We start from the raw sequence: 8,442 nt of genomic DNA, 5'->3' as shown, positions 1-8,442 counted from the left end.
AACACTACTGGTTTGAAGGTTTAATATTTTCTTTTTTTGGCTGTATATCAATTTTGTGACTTATTTTGTTTTTTTTTTAATTTAAAAGTTATCCATATTAATTTCTTAATTCTTTAAAATATATTATTATTATTTTTATAATTAACGGCGAATTTAATAATTGATTTTTGAATATTTTTTCATCATTAATTAGATAAAAAAAATTAACAGACCACTAAGGACGGAGTCAGAAATTTTGAGTAGTAGGGTTAATATAAATATAACATTTCATTTTCAAAAATATAAATATAAATTATAATTGTTCTCTACGATTTTTCATGTTTTGAAAATGTTGAATGATTTTCTCATTTTCAACATCAACAAAAATATCTCTCTCAATGTAAGTAACTAAGCAATCATTTAACCAATCATCACTCATGTGATTTCGCATTCGATTCTTGATAATATTCATAGCAGAGAAAACTCTTTCAGCTGTTGCAGTTGTCATCGGTAATATCAGAGATAACTTTAAAAGCAAATATACCAACGGGTACACAACATGTTTTTTGGTCTCTACGAGCTTGATAGAAAGATCATCAATCCCCTATAATTTTGAAAATTCACTATCAGAGCATACATCTAAGAAATAGTTTTCAAGCTGACAATCTAGTGTCAATAATTCAACTTGAGAAAACTCTGAAGGATAAAATTGAGCTAAACGAATCAACCTCTCCTTATCAAATGCAGAAAATGAATCTCTTGGACTTAAACAAGCTACACAAAGGAGCAACTCAATATTCACTTATGTAAAACGATTGTTCAACTCTTGAAGTTGTCAATCAATCACTTCATAAAACAATCCAACTTGAAAATGGTGTAAATTAGATACTTTCTCCATTTTTCTCTTTGACTTTTTTTGTGTCAGTTGAAAAGTGTCATCCATATCTAGAATGTCAATATCATTATGCTCACAAAATAATGAAACATCATTCAACAAAGAATCCCAACCATTATCTCTTATAGCTTGTAGCCTTATTTTGGACACTTTTACTAACTTAATAGCATTTACAATATCTTGATCACTTCTTTGTAATGATTGAGATAAATCATGTGTAATTCCTAAAACTATTTTCATCAAGTGCAAGATGAAAATAAATTCAAAATATTGCATATAATTCATCAGCATTAGTGCTTCACCTTTTTTATCTAAATTTGTTGCATCTTCCTCAACCATTTCTAGCACATCAATCATAGAAGAGAATGGAGAAACTATACTAAGTAATGTACCATAATGTGAGATCCATCTTGTTTCCCCAGCCTTCTTAATTGTCATTTCTTGATTCAAGTCACACCCACTAGAGATTTCTCCATGTTCCAATGCGTGTTTCACCTTTGTAGCTTGACTTTCACGAAGAATATCTCGGCGCTTACATGATGCTCCAACAATATTATACAAATTAGCAACCAAATTAAAAAATAAAGAAATTTTAGAATGCTTTTTTGCTAATGTCACAAGAGCTAATTGGAGTTGATAGGCAAAATAATGAATAAAAATGCAGAACAATTCTCTTTAAAAATCAAGCTTTTTAGACCATTGTATTCACCCTGCATATTACTTGCTCCGTCATAGCCTTGTCCACGTGTCATTGACAAACTTAATATATATTTTACAAATAATGACTCCAAACCCGATTTCAATGTTAGAGCATTAGTATTTGAAACATGAACAATACCAAGAAAACGCTCAATAAATTTTCCTTCATTATTTACATAACGTATAACCACAACCATTTGCTCCTTCATTGAGATATCACGAGTTTCATCAATTAAAATAGCAAATAAATCATCTCCAAGATCATCCAGTATAACTTGAGTAGTGACCGTTGCAGCAGCTTTAACAATATCCTTTTGAATATCAGGAGATGTTAACTTAAGATTTCCACGACAATTTTTCCAAACTTTATAAATATCTTCATTATGGTTAACAAGAAAATTCATAAGTTCAAGAAAATTCCCCTTATTTCTGGATGAAATTGACTCTTCATTACCACGAAAAGCTAAACCTTGTGCTAATAAATATCGAATGCAATCAATCATACCTGTCAAATGAATTCGAAAGTCATCTTTAACTTGATTGGATTGTTTACACAAGACACCTTCAATGTGTTGCTTTTGTTTCTTTAGAGCTTGACAATTTCTCCATGCTTGATTATGAGAGCTATTTACATCTCCAAGATGAACTCGAAACCTTTCACTTTTTTTCCAATTTGTAAAACCTTATGTTATAAAGGCATCACCACAACCTTTATGTTCTTCAAGATGTGACCTCATAAGATAACAACATAAACAATATGCAACATCCTCACTTTGACTATATTCCAACCAACTACCATATTTTAAATACCAATCCGAATTAAACTTATGAAAGGTATCTCCAAACTTTCTTTGTGCTTAAAAAATTTCTTTTGGTTGACAAGGACCCTTTTGAAAATAATATATTCTAATTTCATCTCTATCACTTGGATGATTATCTGACATTTTTGGCCTTAAACCAGGATCATTAGGAAGTTTTTTCTAATTCAAACTGCAAAAACCTTTTTTCATGGGAGGATCTAGTTTGGGGCTTGGACGTTCATTAGATTTTTGAGGATTAGGAGTTGATGATTGCTCTATTGCTTTTCTTTTGAAATATTTTTCCATTATTTATTACTAAAAACAAAACAAAAAATCACAATTAAAATCATATTCAGAAAATTCATAATAATACTATAAAATTGACACAAATACAACAATTTTAAACAAACACTACAAAACTCTAAAAATAAATTTTCTGTCATTAACACAATCTCAAGCTTAATAAAGTTATAATATATTTTTTACTCTTACTACAATAATAAAAATAAATTATAAATTCCTAACGATTAAAATTAAAAAATTTACCTTTTAAAAGATCAACAATGGAGAAGAACTTAGAAACAGAAAGACACTTTGTAGTGGGAGAATAAGGAGTGGAAGAAAGAAGAATATGAAAAGTTGTTTGTTTCTATTTGGAAAGAATAAAAGAGAATTAATAGGAATATGAAAAAAAAATAGGAGTTAAGTTTTTTAATTTTATTTAAAAAATTTATTTTAAATGCATATGGATGTGTGTGTGATATTCCGAATTATTTTATTAAGTGAGGACATTATTAACTTTTCTTTCTAATTTTTAGGATATTAAATTATTAATATATTATTTATATTATTAAATATTAATCAAAGGAAGAATATGGTAGGGGCATGGACCCACCATTTCTTCTTAATACCTCCGTCCTTGCATACCATATTTTAAAATATTAAAAATTAATATAAATAATTTTTAAATTAAAATATCAAAATGAACTTTGAAGTTAACCTAAGATAAAAAGATATTAAACTTAGTTTGAATAAAAATGATCCAACTTTTTACTCTCCCTACAAAATAAATCAACCTTGAAATAACATTTTAATGTGACCTATATAATAGAATTTCAATTAGCAACACCACCATAAAACCAAACATGTTGGTATGTGTTGGTATGTGTAAAGAAACAATGGAACCTGCGGTAACGTCTATAAGGGACTAGAAGGACCTTGAAATAACAAACTAGTACCATTAGCTTTGTAGTGTCACCCTCTCAATTATAATGTCATCTTATTGTTCCCACTCTCACCTTTTGAATTTAATTTGGCTTGTTTTTTCTTGTCATCTCACAAATGTCGGTAGCAATTATTGAATGTAATATACTCCCTTCATTGTGTCAACAAAAAAAATACTCCCTTCATTCGTATTTATATACGCATATTGAGAGAAATTTGTGTTCTTAAAGATAAATTCATCTTCATGTTATTAAGGGTAAGTTTGTTTTGACTTTTTTTAATGATTTTTATAGTATAATGTATTTTGATGTAAAAGAAATTTTAAAAAGAAATTTTTCATAAAACTTTTAAATGAAAATTTGATTTAATAATTATTTTTAAAATATTATTTTAGGTATTTCATCATTTTATCGAATTTTTTTTGGATATCAAAATTTTAAAAATAAGTTATTTCAAATAATTTTTCATAAAAATCATTTTTGAAATAGAACTTTTTGAAAAAACGATGATTTTAACTATACTTTAATCTTCAATAATGTAGGTTTATGTTATAGTATATCAAAATTAATCTTTTAATTTATAAAAAATAAATTTAAAAAAACTTGTAATATTTTGAAAAATATTTTTGTCACATCCATTTTCAAAAATACAAAAAAAAAATCCATTTGTTTAAAGCTAAAACAAACTGACCCTAAATATATTTATTGAACTATTAAATGTGTCGCTTAATAATACCATTACATATATTTGTTTGGTGAGTACAATAAATTAGTTTATAGCTAATTATCATTTGAGAATTTAAAAATGAAGGGTCTTTTCGTTTTCTACCCACTAAGTTTGTTATTTTTTCATTATTAGAGTTCAATAATGAATCTTCATTAAAAATGCATAAGAAAATAAAGAAGATGAAAAATAATGAGAGAGAGAGAGAGAGAGAGAGAGAGAGAGAGAGAGAGAGAGAGAGAGAGAGAGAGAGAGAGAGAGAGAGAGAGAGAGAGAGAGAGAGAGAGAGAGAGAGAGAGAGAGAGAGAGAGAGAGAGAGAGAGAGAGAGAGAGAGAGAGAGAGAGAGAGAGAGAGAGAGAGAGAGAGAGAGAGAGAGAGAGAGAGAGAGAGAGAGAGAGAGAGAGAGAGAGAGGAATTTTGTAGCTAACATTTTTAATTTAAAATTTTCGTTACAAAACTACAAATGCAATTTCATTTGTTTTTATATAAACACTCAAATTCACACGTAAACTCACCTGAAATGCAACTAACCTTAATATGAATTACATTTAACATCATCCCTTAATTCATATTCAAGTCAAAAAATCCACATAACCAATTTCATCCGTCAAATTGATGAAGTGTTTGGTTTTGATTGCCTTGGTCAACACATCTGCAAGTTGCGTCTCAATGCTGACATGAACAACGTCAAGTACTCCATTTTGAACCTGTTTATGCAGAAAATGGTACTTGGTATCAATATGCTTGCTTCTTCCATGCAACATTGGGTTCTTAGCAAGACTTGTGGCATATTTGTTATTCATCATCAACTTGACTGGTTTGCTTACCTTGAACTTTAGTTCCTGCAACAAATTCATTAGCCAAACCACTTGAGAAGTTGGCAAAACACCAACTATATATTAAACTTCTTGACAATGCAACCACTGGTTTCTTCTTGGAACACCAAAAAATTGGGGCTCCCATATACATAAACATGTATCATGTAATGCTTATTCTGTTTACTCTGTCCCCACACCAGCCAGAGTCTGAGTAACATATCAACTCAACAACATCTTACACTCGATATAAAAACAAAATTACATGCCTCAAAGTTCCTTTTACTTATAATTTAATAGCTTAAATCTCTTCAGCGACTCAAGTTCATACTTCACTTGATGCATAATAATTCCCTTCTCATAATGCAAAATCTCCATCCTTATAAAATATACCATATTTCTAAGGTCAGCCATATCAAATGCATTCATCAACGCCTTCTTGAACTTGTTTATCTCAGAAGTATCACTCTCTGTCAGAAGTATATCATTTACCTAAAGACACACCATAATCACATTGCCTTTATAAGTGTGTTGCACATACACACCATACTCAATTTCACATTTTTTGAATCTCAGATCCTTGAGAAATGAATCAATCTTCAGATTCCAAGCCCTTGGAGCTTGTTTCAACTTGTACAAGGCTTTATGCAGCTTGTACACCATCCCTTCTTTGTTCTCTTTCACAAATCCAAGAGGTTGTAACACATAAAATTCTTCTTGTAATGGGCCATTTAGAAAAGCTGACTTTACATATAAATGCATCAGAGAACAATTCCTATTTGCAACTATAACAATAACCAACCTTATGGTTTCATGTCTAGCTACATGTCCAAACACTTCAAAGTAGTGTAAACCATACTTTTGTAGAAATCCTCTAGCTATTAACCTTAGTTTATGCTTAGCAACTGAACCATCGGGCTTCAGGTTTATCTTGAAAATCCATCTTACACTGATGGATTTCTTGTTCCTAAGGTAGAATAATCAATTGCCATGTCTTGTTTCTTTCAATGGCCTCAAGCCATTCCTTCATGGAATTCACCCACACCTTCTTCTTGAGAGCCTCATTGATGCTGACAAGTTTAGAGTCCAATATCATGGTACTCTATATGACTTCTATTTCAGAATTAAACTCAGTATCTTGTAGCAACTCAAAATCTGTAAGTCTGCTTGGTATATGTCTAAATCTCTGTGGCCTCTGGAAACCTTCAGAAACAGGACCACCTTCAGAAGCTTCACCTTCAAAAGTTCCACCTTCAGAGGCTGGACCATCTTTAGAGGATCTACCTTAAGAAGTTCCACCTTCATAGGTTGAACCACCTTTAGAAGTTGAACCACCTTCAGAGGTTGGATCACCTTCAGAGTCAAATTTGTAAAGTCAAGCTTCTCCGGCATTGTGTTTTGATGAAGACAAGTATAGTTTCATAAATTCATATGCATCATCAAAGGATGAGAAAAAGCTCCATTACTCAAGTTGTGGTATCAAGACTTATATCTCAAGAAGTATTGTCAAGACATTCTTGGAACTTAGGAGAATGAACACTTCATTAAGGTACAAGTTGTAATTTGATCATGTCTTTTATCATAGTGCTCAAAATTATCATAATCATTTCATCTTGATGCATAAAACTCTTTTTGGTAAACTGTGGTTGTGCATAATCACGGTAATTAAAGTATTTTTCATTTTTATATTAGGTGTAACTGATTACACAATGTCATTAACCGGTTACAAGATAGAAATTTTTACTTTTTAAAAAAAATGCATCAGGTGTAACATGTTAAGCAGTTTCTGTTAACGGGTTAACATGTTAACCGGTTAACCAAAACCTGTTAACTAGTTAGACAAACGAAAAAATTTCAATTTTTGTGAAAATACTTCAGTTGTAACCAATTTAGATTATGTGTTAACCAGTTACACTTGAAGCGGTGGCACTTTTTTGTTAAAAAACCGATTCCAACATATTCTAATTTTCATCTACCAACTAAGACATTGATTCATGGTATTATACTCATTCCTACAGGTATGATGCATGTATAAATACCTAAGGTTTAAGATTTTGAAAGCTCACCTCTTTCATTATAATTCAAACATAATTTTCTCATCTTTCAAAAACAAGTGCCTTGTCTCTTAAACTTTTGAGTGAAACTTCCTGCATTCATTTTAATTGCATAAATAAAAAAGTTTCATCATATGTGTTCTGAGCACTTGTGTAATATATTTGTGAATTGTATACTTGAAAGGGAAGATTAATTCAAGAGATTGATACATATCATCCAACTTTAACTTCTCGTATAAAACTCAGATTTGTGTATACCTTGTTGTCCAGGATTGTTGGAAACAAGAGAGTGTAAAATGGAGGATTGTTCTCTTTTTCTACTTTATCAAATCATAAGGGAATGTTACTTATTGATTAAGTTAGTGACTTATGTATAGAGGCTAGGATATACTTGTACAAGGTTCTAACACTAATGAAATCTCTTATTGTGTAAGGGGACTGAAGTACACTCAGATTGTGAGGGAAACAAGAGTATATCTCCAATGTTCTTTAATTTTCTGCATTTTACAACTTTCTAAACATCATCAAACCAGAAAGTTAAAGTAATACTTCATTAAAACCAAAAATCGATCAAAGTATCTAGCTCACCCCCTCTTAGGTGCACTTTACACTTACAATTGGCATCAGAGAAAGTTATAGGTAACATGTTCCTAAAGATCTAGTATGGCTTCCGCAAATCTAGTTTTCAAGTATGGTGGCAACATCAATAAACCTCCACTGTTTTCTGGTGAATATTTTGATTTTTGGTAAATTCGCATGAAGGCTCACTTGGAAGCATAAGGAGAGGAAGTATAGGATGCTTTGGAGAATGGTTCATTTGCTCCTACAAGTGTTGTCAATGGTGTTGGGACATCAAAAATTAAAAGTTCATAGGATGAAGATGATAAGAAAAAAGTCCTTTACGACAAGAAATCAATCATCATACCTCAAAGTGCAGTTAACATGGATGAATTATTTCATTTCTCTCAATGTATAACGACAAAGAAAATATGGGATACATTAGTAGAAATGCATGAAGGAACCGCTGAAATAAAGAGATCTAGATTGATACTTCGAGTCAAGAGTTAAGTTGTTTAGAATGCATCCCGGAGAATCAACTCTTGCATTCCAAAAGAGATTTTTACACTTGACCAATCACTTGATTTCTCTCAGTAAGACTTTTACTAACGATGATCTTAATCTTAAAGTGCTTAGGTCTTTAACCAGGGAATGGAAAACAAGGGTGACGATAATATTGGAAAATAAAAGTATT

General features: G+C 30.7%; 1 pseudogene; it reads right to left on the bottom strand.

Moving 5' to 3' along the window:
- Positions 1 to 814: 814 nt before the first annotated feature.
- Positions 815 to 2,679, bottom strand: LOC127107188 (uncharacterized; annotated as a pseudogene).
- Between the last annotated feature and the right edge of the window lie 5,763 nt (positions 2,680 to 8,442).

Source organism: Lathyrus oleraceus, chromosome 1 (assembly GCF_024323335.1).
Source record: "Lathyrus oleraceus cultivar Zhongwan6 chromosome 1, CAAS_Psat_ZW6_1.0, whole genome shotgun sequence".
Taxonomy (NCBI): Eukaryota; Viridiplantae; Streptophyta; class Magnoliopsida; order Fabales; family Fabaceae; genus Lathyrus; species Lathyrus oleraceus.
The sequence above is the reverse complement of the archived record's forward strand: the minus strand, read 5'-3'. Positions and strand labels throughout refer to the sequence as shown.